Genomic DNA, 22,524 nt, shown 5'->3' with positions numbered 1-22,524 from the left:
GTTGCCGTAATCAAATTTCCGACTTTGAATTCTGACTACTGCAGTTTTCTTTCTCACTCACTTTAACAAACTATTTTCCTTTGTGACTTCCTATTCATAATCACTTATTTTGACGATAAGTGGACATTTAAATGAGAAATGGGTGGCCAGTTGCTCAACGGATTAAGAAACATTGCTATCAGTCAGCATTACTGATGCTGATTTGAGCATTTTCTTCTGGCAAGGATCTCAAACTTCACAAATATTTTATATTCAAATAAACTGCAAATTATGTTTTCTGTTGTCACTGTTATAACAGGGTTGTAACGTATTTTCTAATCTTTCTTAAATTTAGGTGCTAAAGTATAGGAGATCTGCAAATGCGACACACTTGTTCAAAAAAGTGTGTAATGATGCAGGCTAATCAATTTAAAGTCAGTGATGGAGAAGCTTTTCAAAATAATTCAGGACAAACTTAATGGTGACTTGAGCGAACGTAGAAAAACAGAACAAGCATAGGTTTGTTTTAAGCAAAAATTTTACGAACTTGAGTTTTTTGATGAGCTGGCAGGATGGTTGGTGAGCATTGATACTGCCGTTGCTGTACATGGACCTCCAAAAGCTATTTTTAGTAAATTAGATTTAATCAGTCTTGTGAAAACATAAAATAAAAAGGACAGTGGCAATGAGGATACCAAATTGAGTGGGGATATTTATCTGACTGGGAGAATGTTTAGAATTAATTTTCCCATGGATTGATATTTTGTCCTATCTTATTTCTAGTGTATGCTAACAGCCTCAGCTTTTATTTACTATTTTAAAATTTGTTATCTTTTACACTGGTTAACGATTCAGTTTATTTTCTGTATCAAATTCACACCCCTGCAAAAAAATGTCTGACCCTCACATTAAAAAAATTTAGTCTCCATCTAACTGCTCTAGCTTGGTAAGGCACTTCAGAGTGCATGAATTAATTGTCAGTGTTTTACAATACTGGGTGGAATTTATAAAGAGCGACAAACACTAAGTAAGTAAGTTCACATGTTCAATGATGTCATCACATTCTGGGCCCTCAAGGAATGCTCCCAAAACAACTACTTCACTACAACCCGTTGCTTTGCTTGATATACACCCTGAATAGCGAAATTTGTCCCATGTCTTAGGCATCGCTCCACTGTGAGCCAAATACTAGCAGTGGGATTAGTCCCTTTATTGGTCAATAAGTACTTAAGAGCCTCAAGATGGGCTGTCTGAAGCTTTGCCCACGTCCCATAAAATTTGAGGCCAAATGGGCAGTTGCATTGGATGATCAGAGAAATAGGGTGGCATGATTGTACAGTGGCTAGCACTGTTGCCTCACGGACCTGGGTTCGATTCCAGACTCAGGCAACTATTTGTGTGGAGTTTGCACATTCTCCCCATGTCTGCATGGGTTTCCTTTGGGTGTTCTGGTTTCCTCCCACAGCCCAAAGATATGCAGGGTAGGTGGATTGGCCATGCTAAATTGCCCATAGTGTTCAGGGAGGTGTAGATTAGGTGGGTTATGGGGGATGAGTCTAGGTGGGATGCTCTGAGGTTCGGTGTGGACTTGTTGGGCCAAAGGGCCTATATTAACACTGTAGGGATTCTTCTATAAACTTGCAGGACTGTGGGAACAGAGTGGGGAATTGGACAAAACAGATTACTCGACAAAGAGGCCACATGGACTTGAGACAGTGAATGGTTTCTTCTATACTGGGATGAAGTTAACTCTTATGTAAGGCCTCATTGAAATAATGGGATACCTTTGAGCACATCGCACTTATTCAGAGATTTTCCCTCAGTGGTTACTGGTACTGCAAACTTATAAGCCGTTTCCCATGCCCCCACTTGTGTGATTTTTGAATGGGGCTTAGAGAACAAATTTGTTCCCTTTTTCTGAAACTGCACTCTCCTTTGTTTGTGTCATTCTAGCATTTCTAACTGAACTATTTTAGTTCAATTTTAGCAGTCAAATTTGGAAGAACAAAGCTCAAATGTGTTCTTATCTTCGTTTCAATGAGAGTTTATCTGGTATACGGACTGTAATATTTGAACTACTGAAGTCCACCTGCTGTGGGTTGACTCACAATGCCATTAAGGAGGAAATTTCAGGAATTTGATCCAGTGACAGTGAAGGAACAAAGATATATTTCCACGTCAGGATTGTGAGTGACTTGAAGGCGAACTTGGAGGTACTGGTGTTCCCATATGTCTGCTGTCCTTGGCCTTCTAGATGGAAGAGATAATGCGTTTGGAAGGTGCTGTTCGAAGATCTTTGGCGAATTTCTGCAGTGCATCTTATAAATAGTACACACTGCTGCTACTGAGTGTTGGTGGTGGAGGGAGTGAATGCTTGTGGATGTAGTGCCAATCAAGTGGGCTGCTTTGTCCTGGATGGTGTCAAGCTTCTTGAGTGTTTTTGGGGATGCACTCATTCAGGCAAGTGGAGAGTATTCCATCACACTCCTGACTTGTTTCTTGTAGATGGTGGGCAGGCTTTGAGGAGTCAGGAGGTGAGTTCCTCGCAGCAGTATTCCTAGCTTCTGGCCTGCTTTTATAGCCACTGTGTTAATATGGTGATTGGGGTTGAGTTTCTGGCCAATGATAACCCTCGGGATGTTGATAGTAGGGGATTCAGTGATGGTAACAACATTGAATGTCAAAGGATGGTGATTAGATTGTCTTCTATTTGTAATGGTCATAGCCTGGCTTTTGTGTGGCACAAATGTCACTTACCATTTGTCAGCCCAAGCCTGGATACTGTCCAGACCTTGTTGCATTTGAACATGGACTGTTTTAGTATCTGAAGAGTCATGAATGGTGCTGAACATTGTGCAATCATGGTGAACATCCCCATCTCTGACCTAATGCTGGAGGGAAGGTCATTGATGAAGCAGCTGAAGATGGTTGGGCCTAAGACACTACCTTGAGGAACTCCTGCAGTGATGCCCTGGAGCTGAGATGATTGAGCTCCCACAAGCACAATCAGCTTCTATTATGTGAAGTATGACTCCAACCACCGGAGAGTTTGTCCCCTGATATCTGTTGATTCCAGTTTTGCTGGGGCTCCTTGATGCCACACTCAGTCGAATTCAGCCTTGCCATCAAGGACTGTCACTCTCACCTCACCTCTGGAATACACCTCTTTTGTCCATGTTCGAACCAAGGCTGTAATGCGGTCAGGAGCTGAGTGGCCCTGGCAGAACCCAAACCGGGCGTCACTGAGCAGGTTATTGCTGAGCAGGTGTTGCTTGATAGCACTGTTGAGGACACCTTCCATTACTTTACAGATGATCGAGAATAGACTGATGGGGCAGTTGGATTTGTCGTGCTTTTTGTGTACGCCAAATACTTGGGTAATTTTGCACATTGTTGGGTAGATACCAGTGTTGTAACCGTACTGGAACAGCTTGGCCAAGGGGAGCATCAGTTCTGCAGCTTAAACCTCTAGTATTCTTGCCAGAATGTTGTCAGGGCTGTAGCTTTTACAGTATCCCGTGTCTTCAACTATTTCTTGATATCACATGAATGGATCGAATTAGCTGGAGACTGGTGTCTGTAATGCTGGGGACCACTGGAGGAGGCCGAGATGGATCATTCACTCGGCACTTCTGGCTGAAGATTGCTGCGAATGCTTCAGCCTTACATTTTACACTGGTGTGCTGGGGTCCTCCATCAATGAGGATGTGGACATTGTACAGCCTGCTCCTGCTCCAGTGAGTTATTTAATTGCCCATCACCATTCATGGCTGGATGTGGCAGGACTGCAGAGCTGAAATCTGATCCATTGATTGTGGGATCACTTAGCTCTGTCTATCACTTGCTGCTTTCGCTGTTTGGCATTCAAGTAATCCTGTTTGGTGGCTTCACCAAGCTAATACCTCATTCTCAGGTGTGCCTCGTGCTACTCCTTGCATACCTTCTTGCACTCTTCACTAAACCAGGGTTGATCCCCTGTCTTGATGGTAATGGTTGAGTGGGGGGTATACTAGGCCACAACGTTACAGCTTATGCTGGAGTACAATTGCTGTTGATGGCCCACAGTGCCTCATGGATCCCAGTCTTGAGTTGCTAGATCTGTGTGAAGTCTTTTCCATTTAACCCAGTGACAGTGCCCCACGATGGAGGTTGTTCTCAATGTGAAGGTGGGATTTTCTCTCCACAAGGACTGTGCGATGGTCACTCTTACCGATACTGTCATGGACAGATGCAACTGCAGCTGGCAGATTGCTAAGGATGAGGTCAAGTCTGTTTTTCCCTCTTGCTGGTTCCCTCACCACCTGCCACAGACCCAGTCTAGCAACTTTGTCCTTTTGGACCTGACCAGCTCCATCAGTAATACTGCTGCCGAACCACTCTTGGTGATGAACATTGAAATTCTGCACCCAGAGTACATTTTGTGCCCTTGCCATCTTCAGTGCTTCCTCTAAGTGTTGTTCAACATTGAGGAATACTGATTCATCAGCTGAGGGAGGACAGTATGTGGTAATCAGGGGTCTGGAATCAACGTTGATGACTTCTAAGGCAACTCCCTCCTGACCGTATTCCACTATGCCGCCCCCTCTGCTGGGTCTGTTCTGCCAATGGGACAGTACATATCCAAGGATGGTGGTGGTGGTGTCGGGGACATTATTTGTAAGGTATGGTTCTGTGAGTATGGCTATGCCTGGCCGTTGCTTGACTAGTCTGTGAGACAGCTCTCCTAATTTTGGCACTAACATCCAGGTATTAATGAGGAGAACTTTGGACGGTAGACAGGGCTGTTTTTGCCGTTGTATTTTCTGGTGCCTAATTTGATGTCAAGTGATCCATCTAGTTTCATTTTTTTGAGTCTTTGCAGTGATTGGTACAACTGAGTATCATGCTAGGCCATTTGAGAGGGCAATTGAGAGTCAACCACATTGCTGTGGGCCTGGAGTCACGTGTAGGACAGACTGGCTGAGGGTGGCAGATTTCCTCCCCTGAAGGACATTAAAAGTACACCTCTGCATTTCTGAGCGATTTCTGATCTGAATTTCCTGTTGCAAACGCAGCTCTCTTTCTTTATGTAGAAAAGCAGTGGAGTGGCAATCTGTGAGTGATCTTCAGAAAATCCAGCCCAAAATATCTCTTAAATAACTAAACACTACCACTCAGCAATTCCATTTACAACATCCCTGCTCACATGCTGACTCAATAAGTCAGTTATGGAATGCTTTCAGTTCATTGTCGAAACACCAACCAAAACATTTGGCGTCTGACTATTAACTCTATTAAAAACTTGTGCTTCCTGACTTTCAGTTGCAATTTCAATGATTATCTTCCTTTGCTATTCCTCTTGTGGAAATTATATCTTCCCAGCCTATTTTCTAGTCTTCAGGAGACAAAAGTAATAGTGTGTTAGCATTCACATTCTGCTTGGGGCATTGATATAAAATTTGAGGTAAGATAATGCACCATTGTCCCAGTGATGCGGCCATCATTACCAACGGACTTTGGTCCCAGAATAGCTATTAGGAGTTTATAATCTGTTCTGATCATGAAGTTCTTACCCAACAGAAACAGATGAAAGTTCTTGATTCCAAAAATGATTCCGACTACTTTCTTTTCTCGCTGAATGCAGTCATATTCACTCTTTTCCAGTGTACACAGCAAAAATGTTGCTCAACTTCTGGCCCATCATCCATGACATGATTGATCCTGTCCAACTCCATAGTTCAGACTATCACATGTTAGCTTCAGGTCATGATCTGTGCTGTAATGGGCAAGTAATGCACCACTGATCAAGTTTCTCTTAAACAATACTATGAACATTTTGTTGTGTTTTAATCCCTTCCCACTTCATTTCTTTCTCCATCAGCTCACATCATGAAACTAATACCATTGCCAGCTCAGGTGAAAACTGTGAGTGATATTGAACCGCAGCGAAACGATCTAAGCTCAGTTGCATTTTTGGTTTCAGAGCATTCTTCATAGTTTCTATGGTGTCTTTCACCGGCTGTAGCCCTTTTTAAAGCCGATCTTCAGGTTACGGTATACAACTCCGGGTTGTGAGAGAGATAATGGGAACTGCAGATGCTGGAGAATTCCAAGATAATAAAATGTGAGGCTGGATGAACACAGCAGGCCAAGCAGCATCTCAGGAGCACAAAAGCTGACGTTTCGGGCCTTTTCTCTGATGAAGGGTCTAGGCCCGAAACGTCAGCTTTTGTGCTCCTGAGATGCTGCTTGGCCTGCTGTGTTCATCCAGCCTCACATTTTATTATCTTGCAACTCTGGGTTGTGTCAGCTTTCCCGCTCCTCTGATGCCTGGCCTGCTGTGTTCCTTCACTTCCACACTGTGTTATCTCTGACTCCAGCATCTGCAATTCTTATTGTCTCTGATTATTACATCATTTGCTTTTTTAATTTTAGATTTCTGCTTTTATATGGTTGCTCGCACTTTTTCTTATCTGTATGGTCCGTTCATGAGATGCAGGTCACAGGGAGTAGTTATTTACAGAAGTGATTTTTATTTATGATAACTATTGGCAATGTGCAAGGAAAATAATTATAGATTCATAAATCTGGTCAGTCATACTTACTTTGTAAAAGTAGAATGTGAAGCTTGTGCAACTTTTTTACATAGAGGCTGGTGCACATATAGAATGAACGGCTAGAGGAGGTGGTAGATGCAGGTACAGTTGCAACAATTAAAAAACATTTGGACAGGTATATGAATGGGAAAGGTTTACAGGGACATGGGCCAAATACAGACAAACGAGACTAGTTTAGTTTGGGATACCTGGTCAGCAAGTACAAGTTGGACCAAAGGGTCTGTTTCAGTGATGTGTGGCTCTATAGTGATGAAAAGCCCACTTTCGACTTCACATTTAATGCTTCTTTTTGTCACTTCATTCAAGATTTGATGATTCACTTCTCCTCTTTACTATACAAGCATTGCAACAATCTTTACAAAATCTTATTCATTGTAGCTTGGTTGACTTTTGAACAAACTATTGGGAAGCCTAATGTTGGGGTGTAACTCCCCGCACGTGATTACTAGCAGGCTGTTGACTCTGTCAATCCACATTAATATGCACTTTGGCAAGGAACAAACAGAACATTGTGGCTACCTTGGATCTTGGTAGTCCTGCATAATCTTTAGAGATTAGTAGTGGAGTTCACTAAACATGAATTGTCTGGTTGATTGTGATTTTATAGTCTTAAGACATAGGAGTGGAAGTAAGGCCATTCGGCCCATCGAGTCCACTCCACCACTTAAATCATGGCTGGTGGGCATTTCAACTCCACTTCCCTGCACTCTCCCCATAGCCCTTGATTCCTTGTGAGATCTTTACATAATCTCAGGGCGTTCTCTGACTTGGGTTACATTGGGATTGTGCAGGCACTGTGATCAGCTTTCAGTAACACACTATTTCTCCCTAGATTTTACAGTTCCTCCTCAATCGGTGTGTTCAAAGCATAAGGAATTAGCCTGACCCAGACCAGGTAGCAACCTTTCAATCGTGGATTAAAGCTGTGTTAGTCCCTCATTTAACATTATTAATCCAGCAACCTGTGATGCAATCTTCATCATAAAAACAACCTGACAAGCTTGTTCAGATGTAAAGATGTTTTGTTTTTTGTAACTTCTGCTTGCAAATTCCACTCCATTTACCATCCTCACAACTGTCTCGTAACACCTAGACAGAATATACAAATGTTGCGAAGCAATAATATCTTCAGCACTACAATATGCTCCCAAACCATCTCACAATTTTACTCTGATTTCTAGTTCAAAATTTGTAGCTTTCCATTTTCATTAAGATTAAAATATAAAATGATAGTTTTTTTTCCCAGGGTGGAAAGTTCAATTATAAGAGGGCGCAGGTTCAACATGAGAGGGGAAAAATTTAGGAGAGAAATGTGGAGAAAGTTTTTCACGCAGAGGGAGGCGTGTACCTGGAACACACTGCCAGTGGAGGTAGTGGTAGCAGGCACATTAGCAACATTTAAAGTGTATTTTGATAGACCCATGAACATGAGGTGATCAGAAGGATAGATACCGCACATGGGCAATAAATTGTGGGTCGAAATAAAGATTAGGAATCTGTCGTAGGGCCTGTTCCTGTGTTGTATTGTATTGTATTGTGTTAAGTGGTCAGATGGCATATGCAGACTTTACCAGCTTAAAAATAAGAATGTCAACTCTGATAGCCTAAGTATCTCTGTGGAGATGTTTGCCCTGAAATTAGTGAGGTATTGTCCTTTAAAGATCTGAAGTTTGATTTGTTCTTGTCTCTACCATGGTGTGTCCAAACTGAGTTGGCCAAGGCCTCTAGCCTGCCTCATCAACTTCTCTGAGGTTTCAGAGCTGCCAGCCTTGTGATTATACTGGCAACATAGGGGGTTGCTTTCCATCCTTAACTGGATGGCAGACTTGTAACCACCTGATTAGGAAGTAGCCTTCAGTAAAATGACCTGGCAGTCACCATTGTCAGCAAGGCGAATCGAGATTCACTTTTTGACTCAATATCAAGCTTCCGAAGCTTAGGGTTAAATTTATTCCTTAGCAATGAAGGTAAAATGTCAAATTACTGCAAATTCAGATGTTCCCTTAGGTCCCTAGAATTATTGGGTTCTTAGTCTAAGTATTAAGTATAAATTATGCTATTTAATAAATAGACATCAGTGAATCTTACAAGAAATCAAAGTATCTGTCATTCAAAAGGCTGATAATGAATAAGTTAGCCCTATTTTGGGATTCACAATAAAACAAACAGTTCAGTGATTCCCATCATACAAAAACGTACTTGCACCATATCGGTGGAATGCTGCATGACAAAGAACTTAATAATTTTGTTTACCTCAAGTAGCATGCTAATTCTACAGCTGGTTTAGAAACAAATTATATATGCATTGCAAAGTCAGAAATTGTATTAAGAAATAAAAGCTTCTTTTAATATCTGGTGAATGATCTCCAAAAGCAACAAAATGCAATCCTGCATTTTCCTTTTGTTTGGATTTACAATTGTAGTAGTATGATTGAAAAGGTTCAGTGGTTCCCATGATGTGAAGCAGGATAAAGAAAAGATAAATAGGAAATGAAAAATAGAATGCAATTTCTTCCCTTTAAAGCAGGCAATATGATTCACGTGCTCTGAGTTATCATATGCTCCTTGTTTAAAGCACACTTGTAGTGTGAAGTTGCAAAATGAGAAGTAAACACGTTATTCACATCTTGAGGTAGTTTGCCCAATTCTATGAGTGATGTTCTGGTGTGAAGTTTGAGAACAAATATTTCATAGCCACTAAGAGCAGCTTGCAGGATTGTCTATTTGTAAATCCCTGTCCCTCTCTCAGGACTGTTGCCACCAGGTGTCTTTCTGAAGGCGAGCTTTGTCTGCCAGCATTAACTGTTATTCCCTCAGTGGGAATATGCACTGATCCATTCTTCTGCAGAAGCTTTTGTTTTCAACCCCCTCTTCTCTTTGAATGGTTTCCATGGCACCTAGTGCATTTGCATATGAAAGAACCAAATACAAAAGGTTGCAGCATAGACCATGAGCTGTTTCAATAGAAAAGAAGGGGAAAACGTGAACGTGAAGCAAAAAAAATTAGTTTGGAGAGGTGTAGAGGTTTTTTTCAAATTATGGAGTGCCATATCAAAACATGCTTTAAAAGGTTTGCTGTAGCATAAGAACACCTCAGTGCTTCACACATAAATGCCTGATGGTTGTGTAGAGGCCAATGAAAGGCAATAATTACCACATGAGTCATAAGCTAAAAATGCATTATATTCATGCAGCCATATTATAACTTAATTCTGCTTGAGCTGCTAGGAGGGTTTTGACTATCAAATTCCCACGGTTCTTTATTCAAAATCAGATATCAGGCAGAGATACCAGTAACCCATAGACTGCTGAATTAAGAACAGCTCCATTTGTCTGTAAACATGGCAACTGTTCAACAGGTGTTTTGAGGGTTAAAGTTTCTATCTCATCTGTTTCGGGAAATCAGCACTAGCATACAGTGTGAAATGATAATATCATTCTTGCATGTAATCAGCACCATTTATATTGCATCTGTAGGTGATGTATACACTTGAACCAAATTAGGATATCAACTCCAACTCATTTTCATTAGGGCATTTCCAATATTGTGGTTATTATGTTATCCAGATGCAAATGCTATTGAATACTATCTGGTCAGTTTTTACATTACTGTTGTTAATCTTTCTGTGCACAGATTGGATATTGCAATTCTCTACATGGTAACAATATTCCTCGGCTATTTTAAGATCTGTGGGGCCATAGTGAGGTCATGGAATGGATTACCTAAATGTTACGTGGTTCACATTTTCACATTTCGTATTCACAAGAGTGTTAGATCATATTTGACTTAAGAATGTTAAGAATGAAGTTGTGAAATAGCTAAATCTCTTGTTGGTGGAACAGAAGAAACATTTCTGCTTTCCTGGGCAAATAAGTTATTTATGGTTTGACTTAGATAGAGCAATGCTGAAACAAACTTAAAACAAAGACAACTTGCAAATTAATTAATAGCTGTATCAATGGAAAAATAAAACAATTTATAACAAAAACATAACTTTATGTACACAACTAGCCTGACTGAGGTTCCCTAATTTTTACAGTTCCAGATAGGATGCCACAAATCATAAAGTTCTGGGTGAGGAGAAATGAACGAGATCCCAATTTTATTCATGTGCTCCTCAGTTGGTCACAACATGGTTAACTTAAAAATAGCTCCTTTCCCTTGTGGATATATTTCACTCAGACCCAAGTGGATCTAAGTTTTAAAAAGACCCAATTTAACCAGGTCTTCTTGAGTTAACAAAAGAATAAATTTAGTTGTTACAGAACATGAGAAGAAATAGCAACACAACACAGATATACACGCAAACTGGAAATAAGAAATGAACTCAAAAGAAAGATGAAAAGGAAGAAAAGGATATGCAGATCCCTCTCCATGATAAGCTGGTAATAGGACAGCATGACTGTTACATTGAATGTTACCAGTAACAGAGACATTATAGCTGAGCAATCAATTTCAAGATTCTTACCCTTATTGTTTGATTCAAATTCCTTTGCCCTAGTTCTTTTCTACAGTGGCTGGCTGACAACACAGAGTGAGAGTTTCTTTACCTGCATTACAGGGGTTTTTAATGTCTGTTCTCAAACCTGCAATCTAGCCAGCTCGATGATTAGACCACTAAAAAAGACACATATCAAGGTTGGAACTCGCTTTTTAGTCTTCTTTTTTGTATATCCCTGGAACGGTAAAACACAACCACATCTTCAAGGGATAGTTTCTTGCCGAGAGGGTATTTGATAGTTAGCCTCTTTATATTTCTTATTTGTGCAACTTTCATTTTGAAGTTTCCATCATTCTTACAAAATTCCTCTCCAGTGAGCCACTAAACTTACATCTAAAGTCATCTTGGTTGTATGAGTCTTCATTCACAACAACATGTTGGAGTTAAAAGGTCAATATGTTCACAGATGATAATAAGAGCATAAAATATTTGAAGAGGAGCAAGTAATTCGGACACTCGATCCTATTCTGCTATTCAATAGAATCATGGCTGATCTGATGGTTTCACTTCCGTTTTCCTGCCCTTGTCCCATAACCCTTGATTTCTGTACTGATCAAGAATCTGCCTATCTCAGGTTTAAATGTACACAAGGACTCTGCCCCCACAGCTCTCTGTGGCAAGGAGTTCCAAAGGCTCAAAACTGTCTGAGAGAACACGCAGTGGGGTGAAAAGAGAATAAATTCCTCCTCATCTTCGTTTGAAATTGCTTCCGCTTTATTCTGAGGCAATGCCTTCTGGTCTTAGACTCTCCAACGAGGGGAAACATCCTCTCAGCATTTACCCTGTCAAGCCTCTTCTGCATCCTATAAGTCTCAAAAATATCACCTCTCATTCTTTGAAACTCCAATGAGTAAAGTCCCAACCTATTTAGCCTTTGCTCACAAGGCAATTCAACCATACTGGAGATCATCCGGGGGAACATTCTCTGAACTGTTCCTAATGAAATAATATTATTCCTTAAAAATGGGACCAAAACTGCTTCCAGTACACCAGATATGATCTCACCAGAGCCTTATAATCTGGGTTTATAATTCTTAGCTGTAATTTTACAGTCTATCTGACATGATTTGACACTGGTATAAAATTTTGAAATAATGAAGGTGGAGACTTTGTTCACATCAACAGTTGAAGAAACCTCCCAGTATCACTTGAACGAATCTACTTTGGTAACTGAGGTTACATCACTCACCCTTCCCATACAATCTTCCAACTGGGATACTAGGTAGAATTAGGAGAAAGTTTTCATCAGTAAATGCAGAGACTTGTGGAACCATCCAGCTTGACAAGAACACAACTGAGGATCCCCAGGTCTTCCTCCTAGGCTCAATTATTTGGCACTCCATCATGTGGTTAATGTCCTCCCAAACCTGGGGCAGCATTTCTGGGCCTAGCCAAGAGGATAGTTGACTTGTGTTGCATTTAAATGCAATGAGGAGCTTCATTACGTGTGCTTATTGTTCTATACAAAACTGCTGGAATGAAGTGTCCTTTTTGCTAATATTTCTGATTTGGTCAGTTTGGTAGTAAGGAGTTCAATGTGTGCCTCACACACATCTCCCTCTCATTCATCTCCATTACTGGGTTGGTGGCAATGGGATACAGCAGCATTTTCTTGTTTCCTCCTTACTTGTTGACTTACTATGTCATGTTGACAGGACAGAACCTTTGTTTTTCCCGGCCTTAATCTTAATTAGATCATTAATTCTCCCAAAATTCATGACTATGCTGTGCAGACCACTGAACTTTTAAAGGTTTAGCTGATAATGATGGGAGTGCTGACACAAATTCTCCTGGTTGACATGTCCCAATCTGGCATGTTTGTCCACCTGTTTTTTTTATCATCACTCTTGGGGAGACTTTCAATTGTTTTTGGGCTACTTCACAGGCTCTTGAGAGACTCTCTGTCCGGAATGTAGACTTCCTCCAACTGACCTGGACTTTTAGTGAAAACAAATTCTATCATGGCAAGATTTGTACCCAGGTCTTCCAGACCACGACTAGATTGCTGGATACACGATTGATAACAGCGCTAGGCTATCACCTCCACCCTCCTGCCGTCTCAAATCCTCTTCTCGATTAATGAGCAATAAGCTCATTCAATTGAAGTAAATGGGTGAGTCAATGGTGACTAGCCAAAGAGAATCTCATCTTTTAACCCAGCAATGAGTATGATTGTAAACTAGCTTTAGAGGTCAGATTTTCAGCCAATCAGGGATACAGCTCCATGATGCATTTCTTTTTATCAAATATCAAACAGGTGTGTTTGTATTGACTCCATAATAATAGCAAAATTTAAATTGCATTTGAATTTAGCTTAATTGGTAACTGTAGTGATTTGGGACAAAGCCTGAATGTTGCTGTGCGGCCATGAACTCTGTCAGTGTTTGAGAATAGTCAATGGAAATGATCATGATGCAATCATCAGCAAACATTCTCATTTTTGCCTTTACTTTGGGAGGAAGGCCATTAACAAGCAGGTCAACAATTTTGGACCTCTGACACTACCCATAAAGAACTCCTGTAGTGGTGTATGAGGTTAAAATGATTGACATTTGACAACCACAATAAACTTTCTTTGTAACAGAGGTAGAAGATGCTGAAAAAGCAAAACAGGTCTGGCAGCATCTGTGAAGAGAAATCAGTGTTAAGATTTTGGGTTGAGTGACCCTTCCTTGGAACTGAAAACCTTTCTTTGTGCTAAGAAAAAAAGAAATCAATGGAACGCTTTCCTGCAATTCCCACTGATTGATTTTGCTGGAATATCCTTGGTACCACACTTATCAAATGTTTCCACAATGACAAGAACCGTCACTGTTGCCTTCCATGTGGAACTCAGCTCTTTTGTCCATGTTCAGATCAAATGGTTTGTAATGAAGTCTATGTTGTGTGAGCTGCAATATGAACCACTACCAGCCAATGGTTGGGCTGGTTTATCGTCAGCAGCTCTTTCTTTCACTGAATCTAAGGGCCGACTTGATTTATAGTGATAGAAGAAAACCACAAATGATTGTTAATGAGAAGAGGCTGCATAGTTTATATCATGGTAACAACTGGGTGCAAATTATATTATGAAGAAAAATATTAGCTTGAGATCACAGGGAGACTTAGGAATAGGGGTCTGATATTTTTGAGATCATTAGCTGTTTAGTCATTTGCTCAGCCATCCCTATGTCATCTGCTTTTTATTACATTTCGTTATCACATTTTTTATCTTCCATAAACTTTGAAGTCACTCTCAGCCTACCCAAGCCCACATCATTAACATGAACCAGGGTTGGACGAAGCTAAGAGAGATAATGGGAACTGCAGATGCTGGAGAATTCCAAGATAATAGAATGTGAGGCTGGATGAACACAGCAGGCCAAGCAGCATCTCAGGAGCACATGAGCTCTGATGAAGGGTCTAAGCCCGAAACGTCAGCTTTTGTGCTCCTGAGATGCTGCTTGGCCTGCTGTGTTCATCCAGCCTCACATTCTATTATCTTGGACGAAGCTACGTTTAGTCCCTAACAATAACTCCCTAAGAACCAATGGATGTAAACATAGAAATAAAGAGCAGGAATAGGTCATTTCGCTCTTTGAATCTACTCACAATTCAATTTGACCATGGCTGATCATCCATCTCAATCTAACATTAGGCTTTATCCCCTTACTCCTTTAAAATATATTATAAAAAGTTAAAAAGTAACTTCTTTCTTGAATATATTCGGTGACTTAGACCCCACAACCTTCTGATAAAGAGCATTCCACAGGTTAACTACTCCTTGAGTGGAGAAATCTTTCCTCATCCCAGTTCTAAGTGGTTTATCCTGTATCCTGAGACTGTGTCTCAGCTCTAAATCAGGGAAAAAAAATCTTTTGTGTATTAGTCTATTCAACCCTATTGTAATTATTGGAATGAGGTCAGCCAGTATAGAATATGAGCTCCCTGACTAGGGCAGTTAATCTGATCCAATTAGGAAGCCTTGGCTGACAGATATAAACAGGGGTGTGAGAAGTTCTGCTCATTCTAAGAGCTGGCTCTGTGCTAACTGGGTCAGTGTTATGTGCTGTACTGTGCACACTTAAATGAAGGCTGGCTTGGTGATGGGATACTGTCCTTCGTGGGGTTATTTCACTCTGAGAATTTTATATGTTTTAATCAGATCAACTTTTTGTTCTTTTAAACTCTGGTCAATACAGGATCGGTTGAACCAAGTTAAATCAAAGAATGGCGGATCTGGGAATCAGCAACAAAAATGGAATGTTTCTTTTTCTGGAGAAACTCAGCAGGGTGGCCCCATTTATCTGTTTCATAACAATAATTTGTACCTATTTCACATTTCCATGCTGTATTACTCTATCTCCATCTTTTCTTCACCACTCTTTTTTTGTCATTTGTTCTGGGCATCCTCATAATCTACTCCATTAGCTCTTTCTCTTTCCCCCTCTGCCTACAGTTTAAAAACCACTATTTTCCAGTCCCTTTTGGTTCTGAAGAGTCATATTTGGACTCAAAGCATTAATTCTATTTTTCTCTCCACGTATGCCAACAAGCCTATTGAATTTCTTCAGCACTTTCTGCTTTTATTTCAGATTCCAAATATCTGCAGTATTTTAATTATTGTAATTATTTTCATGCATGTCCATCTTACCCTGTCAAAGATCCCACATGCTTTTCTTTTTAAATCGGTTACTTTGTCCTGCTATCTTCAAAGATTTCAGTACAGACACTTCGTCTCTATGCCCATATATTTTCTTCAAAATTAGACCAATTAGTTTAGTTTATGGAGAGTTGTTATTTGGACTGGAGGCTTGTCGCCAGTAGCTTTACACAGACATTGGCTCTGGGTCCTCTTTTGTTTGTTATTTGTATAGATAATTTGATGAGCATACAGGAGGCATAGTTAAGTTTGCAGAACAAACCAAAATTGGTGAAACAGTGGACAGTAAAGAAGGTTTTCTAAGATTACAAAAGGATCTTGATCAATGGGGTCAACAGGCTGAAAAATGGCAGGTGGCATTCAATCCGGTAAATCTGGCTAGGTGTTGCATTTTGGTACAACAAACAGGAGTAGGACTTAGACAATTAAAGGTAGGGCCTTTGGGTAGTGTTGTAAAACAGAGGGACATAGGGGCACAGGTACATAATTCTTTTAAGTTTGCATCACATATACAAAAGGTGGTTAAAAAGACATTAGGCACGCTGACCTTCACTGTGCAGTCCTTTGAGTATAGGAGTTGGGAAGTCATGTTGAGGTTGTACATGACATTGATGAGGCCTCATTTGGAATATAGTGTCCAGTTCTGGTCACCAAGTTATACGAAACATATTATTAAGCAGGGGAGAGATCAGAAGAGATTTGCCAGAATATTGCCAGGTATGGAATGATTGAATGATAAGGAAAGGCTGGATAGGCTGGGACCTTTTCCGCTGGAATGTAGGTGGTTGAGAGGCAACCTTATAGAAGTTTATAAAATCATGACGGGTATAGATAGGTTTAATTGTAGTTGTCTTTTCCCTAACATGAGGGATTTCAAGAGTAGGGGGCACATTTTAAGCTGAGAGGAGTGGAATATTAAAAAGACATGAGGAGCAAATTTTTTACACAGAGTGTAAAACATAAATGAAGTGATGCCTGTGAGTGCAATTACAATGTTTAAAAGACATTTGAATAAGTGCGTGAATAAGAAAGGTTTAGAGGAGAATGGGCCAGGACCAGACAGGTGGGACTAGTTTAGTTTGGGGCTATGTTCGGCATGGGCCAATTGGACTGAAGGGTCTGTTTCCATGCTGTGTGACTCCACGTTGCCTCTCCAAAACTTTCCAATAAAAAAATCAGTTTGCACTTAAATACTTTCATTTGTATCTTTACATTTCAGCAGTCCATGTTCTTCTGAAATCTGTTACTGTCATCTCTGCTATTTATTACATTTCAGTATCATGTTTTATATCTTCTGTAAACTTTGGAGTCCCCCTCTGCTTATCCTAGTCCATATCATCTATATAAACCAGAATGAGCAGTGATTCTGTTACCATTCCCATGGGGACACTAACATATTCTTTACTGCTTGTTGAAAATTTATCAATCACCACTATTTTCTGATTTCCATCTCTTAACCAACTTCGTATCTATGCTATCACTGCTCTTTCAGTTTATTGGTAACTGTTACAGTTGGTTGAGCCTCTACGTGAACTACTGCAGTCTATGTATGGATCTACTCCCACAGTGCTGATGGGTCGTGGGTTACACAATTTTGAGGCAACAACAATAAAAGCATTAAAACCACTGGTTACAAGGGACTCAACATATCATTTCAGCAGCATCTAATAAAGCAAACACATTTAAGGTTGGGTTAAATTGAAGTGATCAAATCCAGATCGGCCATGGAACCAGTAATTCAATGGCTCTTCTGAACAAGCTAATATTTGACATTGCAAAGTCATCTTAAGTAAATGATGTGTTCAATTCTTAATGTGGAGCTGAAATTCACAGCATTCTTCCCATCTACATAATAGCTGCAAAATCTTTGTGAATCATTTAGAAATAGGAACATGGTAATAAAATTCTGGTTTGATTCTTTAATGGTTAAACCACATTTGAATGCATCTTTTTACTGTATTCTTCAGATATGTCCTCCCCAAGGTACGAACAATTGTTTGAGTTGATGCCATACATTCTTTATTGCCATGGTGAGATGCTTCACTCACAGAAATCAGATCCCAGCTCCATAAGGCTATCTTGGATTTCTAGTGCGACTTCAAAGTAATCCTCCCACTTTTCCTCATTTATTTCCTTGATAGTAATTGTTGAATTGCCATATTAGTTACAGCAATGGCAGGATTATATTTTTGACAGTTATTTTAGGTTTCCCTAGATGCCGAGAGGTATGGGTACAGGGAGTTTGGTTTTGATATGTAGGCTATTGAACCATATTGAATGACAGAGCGAGTTTGATGGGCCGAATAGTGTATTCTTGCTCCTATTTTCACAGAGTCTATGTTTCCTTTAGGTTGGTAAATGCAAGTTGCCTTTTCACACAAATTTTTTTTGAGAGGGGAAGCTATGTGAAATCCATTGTAAATTAGAAAAACTGTTCAGTTATGTTTCTTTAGTGGGCAGTTAGATTGAAAGCAAGGTTTAGATTTTCAATTCTTTCTATCCAAAAGCAAATTGACACCATTGTGCAGTGATTTCCCTTCCTTATGTTGACCATAAGTTTGAAACTGGTTGAAATGACATCTGGAATGAAAAAAACACAATTTAAATACTTTGGAGAGTATTACCATTGTGGTGTTAATTTGCTAAATAATAAAATCATGCCTCGTTTGCAACTCACCATTTTTCTCAGCTGGATTATTCATTGCTTGTGATTCCTGATTACATGCATTGGGAGAAGACTGATCAGCAACAGAGATAGAGAGCGAGTCCTCTACAGATCAAGCTAAAAGTGTTTTTTCTTCACATATATCCCTTTGGTACTTGCAAGTCCTGACCTCATATTGATGTGATTATCAGTTGTTTGTCTAATCAACAGATTCTGGAACTTATCACATGATGTAACACATAAAGTGACAAAGAACAGCAGTTTGATATCAGGGCTTTTTCTTAAAATTTCACAGCTATTAATTATATGATTTCACATTTCTAAGGCAGTGGAAACATTTCTAACTTCCAAATGGTAATCTCATTTTCCCCATGGTTGTGAATGATTGTATCACTGCCAGCAGAATGATAACTCACCACACTAAAATTAATAAGGAATTAGAAATTCATCCAGATGAGCTTTATGAGTATTCCAGAGTTAATAGCATTGAAAATCTGATTGGCCCAGTTCCATATTGACGGTAAGTATCACGTAAAACTAACACAGGCAGAAATGTAGGATCAGAATACCAAACATTCATATGTGAATTTCTCCAAACAGACTTCCCGGACTATTCTCTATCAAGATAAAGCAATCCCAAGGAATGTTGTTGTAAACAAATCTTTTGCTCATTTTCTTCCTGTAGGATCATTGTAGAATCATAACCATTGAAAAGCCCTACCATTCCTATAAACAATGGAAATGAATTTTACCAGGAATCAGCTAAATTTAATTTCCGGTAATTTCTATCGCTCTGTGAGCTTAATGAGATTACTCATGACATTTTACAAAACTGGCCTCATTAGTCATGCACCCCATCCATCTGATGCCCTGCACTTTGTATTCTCTCTGTGGTCACAAAAGGAAGTACTCAGCATTGCCAGGATCTCCAGAATTCCTGGTTCTACACCATACTTGAAGCCCAATCATGCATCAAATAATGTCAGTCTGGAGTTGGTCTGCTTGGATCACGTAAATTTCAGATGGAAAGAAATTGGCACTCTGCTTTGTGGACAGGAACCTGGAGGTCTTGGTGGATGATTGATGCCAAGGAGAACCACCCTCTTCCCTCAGAAATGGCAAAGCAGATCATGCCACCAGGCACGGCCAACCTGGTCTGAAATTACCACCTGGGTCTGCACTGTTTCCATCATCCAGTGGAGTGCCTAGTTATGGAGGAAGAAGGCCACTGATCTCCTCTGCTCTCTTTGCTACCTCACACTCATTCTGTGACTTCCACTGCACCCATCTCCAATCAAGGCTCATGATCTACCACAGAAGTATAGACAATAGAAACAGGGGTCTGAGTGTCTGAAACTGTTCCATTAATTGATAGGATCTTGGCTAATTCTTTAATTCAGCATTGTGTTCCTGCTTTCTCCCGTATCCTTTGATCCCTTTAGCCCTGCAAACTATGCCTATATCCTTGAAGATTTTTTTTGTTGTAGAAGATTTTGTCGCTTTCTGTGACAGATAATTAGACAGGCTCACTACTATCCATGTGAAGACATTTCTCCTCATCTCAGTTCTAAATGGCCCAACCCATTTCTTTAGACTGTGCCCCCCCGTTTCGGACTCTTTGGTGATCAGGAATATCCTTCCTACTTTTATCTTATCTACCCTGTGAGGATTTTATAGGTTTCCGTGAGATCCACACTCACTATTCTTCTGAACTCCAGTGAATATGTTCCTAACCTCACTATAGCTTGCAACGCCCTCACTCACTGACTGTAACCTAGCCAACCCTCTTTGTGCTTCTCATACATTTACTTGAGCACCTCACGATATTCTCCCCATCTGCATGAGCAATAACAGCTGGGCGACCATCATTTTTTCTCATTCAATCTCTCCCTTTCTCTTATTCCATGAGAGACAGGTCCACTTTAGGGTAAAAAGATCCAGGATTTCTGGTCAGGTGCCTAACACTTAGCTCCTCACCTATTACTAGGATAAGACCCTTACTCTAACAGCTGCAGAGTCTGACTGATGGTGTCCAAGCTCCTGGGCTGGTGTTGCAAGCTACCCTTGACTTACGGTGTCAGGATCCACTGATTGAAAGCTGTCTCTCTCTTCACTGGAATCTTGAAATGTAGCCATTTGGTTGATGTATATGCAGTGTATTTGCCATCTGCACTGCTAGCACGTGTTATAAGTGTAACATTGACTTAACATGGTGAGGTAGAGGCAATCCCACACAGGTTGGAATTGGACACTTACTTGCCTCAACACAGCCTCAAAGCACATTACTGACCCGCTTAGTGTACAGTCATTCATTTCAATGGTGCACTTTGCAACACATCGGCACCCTTTTTTATGATGCTGTTGTCAGGACATTTTGAAGGCAGGGACCAGAGCTGATTTAATGGAATTAACCAGGAAACATCCCTGGGAACCTCAGTTGCTTTCTTATTGCTCACTACTTTGCACCTACTTAGATACATGTCCAACAGTGCGAGATACATATCTAGATCACAAGTAACCTTGACAATGTCATTGGTCATTACAGAATGATCATAATCATCTCTGTGAGGTAGAAGTGGTCACAGGATATAATAAAAGTGGCATCTGTGGGCCACTATTCAAAAAATCAATCCAAGGTCTCATAGATTGCTCAAGGACAAGGGGCTGACTTCCTCTCACCATGAATAGTAAGCATTCACCAACATGGTCTCATATGTAATTTTGCTTTTAACGTGTGATGTAGGTGGGATGGGAGGACAGGATATCAGTAATCACAGAGCACTTACAATCTCCTACGCTTTCTGTCTGACCTCACGTCTGCTGTATTCATGTGAATAAGATCAAAGATCTATGTAGACACATTCCATGGCACTCCTTGTCAGACTCCTCAATGTCCAACTGGAAGGAAGATGATACTAAATTTAAATTTATGTGTTACACAAATGCTGACTGCTACATTGTTAAGTATCTGTTCTGTTTTTGATTTTTTAAATTCATTCATGAGATGTGTCTGTTGCTGGTTGGGCCAGTATATATGGCCCATTGTTCATTGCCCACAGACTGAGTTAGGGCCACGTTCGGTGAAAATTCAGAAATGATCACATGACTGTGGGTCTGGAGCCGCATGTAGGCTTGATCAAGTAAGAGTGATAGATTTCCTTTTCTAAAGAGCATTGGTGAATGAGATCTTTTACTTTTAATAAATGACAATTTACTGTAGTTACATAGCCACGTCTAATTCTGGACTTGTATTAAATTCAAACTTCACAAGCTACCATAGTGGGATTTGAACCCATGCCCACCAGCTTCCCTATGTTCTTTGAAACTGTAATCAATGCATCCAACAACAACAGTGCATATTATCACTGGCTGCAAAGTGACAAAGGCAGACAGTAATTGAGCAGGAATTGATCAGGCATCAAGGTCCAGATCAATCTAATTGTTGAACTAACTCCATATGAAGAACTTGCAGCTGAAAGTTCTCTCAGGATGTGCAAGAGGTAGAGGAGACCCAGCGTCTGTTGTCCTCAATAGCCTTCCTTCCAGATGAGTGATAACGGGAACTGCAGATGCTAGAGAATCCAAGATAAGAAAGTGTGAAGCTGGATGAACACAGCAGGCCAAGCAGCATCTCAGGAGCACAAAAGCTGACGCTTCGGGCCTAGACCCTTCATCAGAAAGCATCCTTCCAGATGAGTTAGGTCCAGTGTTGCCACAGACTGAGGATTTCCTAGGATACTCTCAGAACTATGCCAACTCCTGGAGGAAGACCTGCAATATGAAGATTTGATGGCCATTCTATCCTAATCAGTGTAACAGTAACAGCTGCAGTAATTTTTTATGCAACTGCTTACTTGCAAATATCCACTGGGGAGGTACACTGGGCTTTTAGAGTCCTATGATGGGATGGCATCAAAGACAGATATTCCTTGATGCACAATTTATCAAAGCTGTTACCAGTGCAATTTTGAGCCAGATCCCACCACATCATCCCATTTCTCCATGTTAACGCCAGTGTTGAAGCTAGGACAGTCAGCCTTGCCAACATAGCTAAGAGATAATGGGAACTGCAGATGCTGGAGAATCCAAGATAATAAAGTGTGAAGCTGGATGAACACAGCAGGCCAAGCAGCATCTCAG

The sequence above is a fragment of the Stegostoma tigrinum genome, chromosome 4 (assembly GCF_030684315.1).
Source record: "Stegostoma tigrinum isolate sSteTig4 chromosome 4, sSteTig4.hap1, whole genome shotgun sequence".
NCBI classification, from domain to species: Eukaryota; Metazoa; Chordata; class Chondrichthyes; order Orectolobiformes; family Stegostomatidae; genus Stegostoma; species Stegostoma tigrinum.
This window is presented reverse-complemented; position numbering follows the sequence as displayed.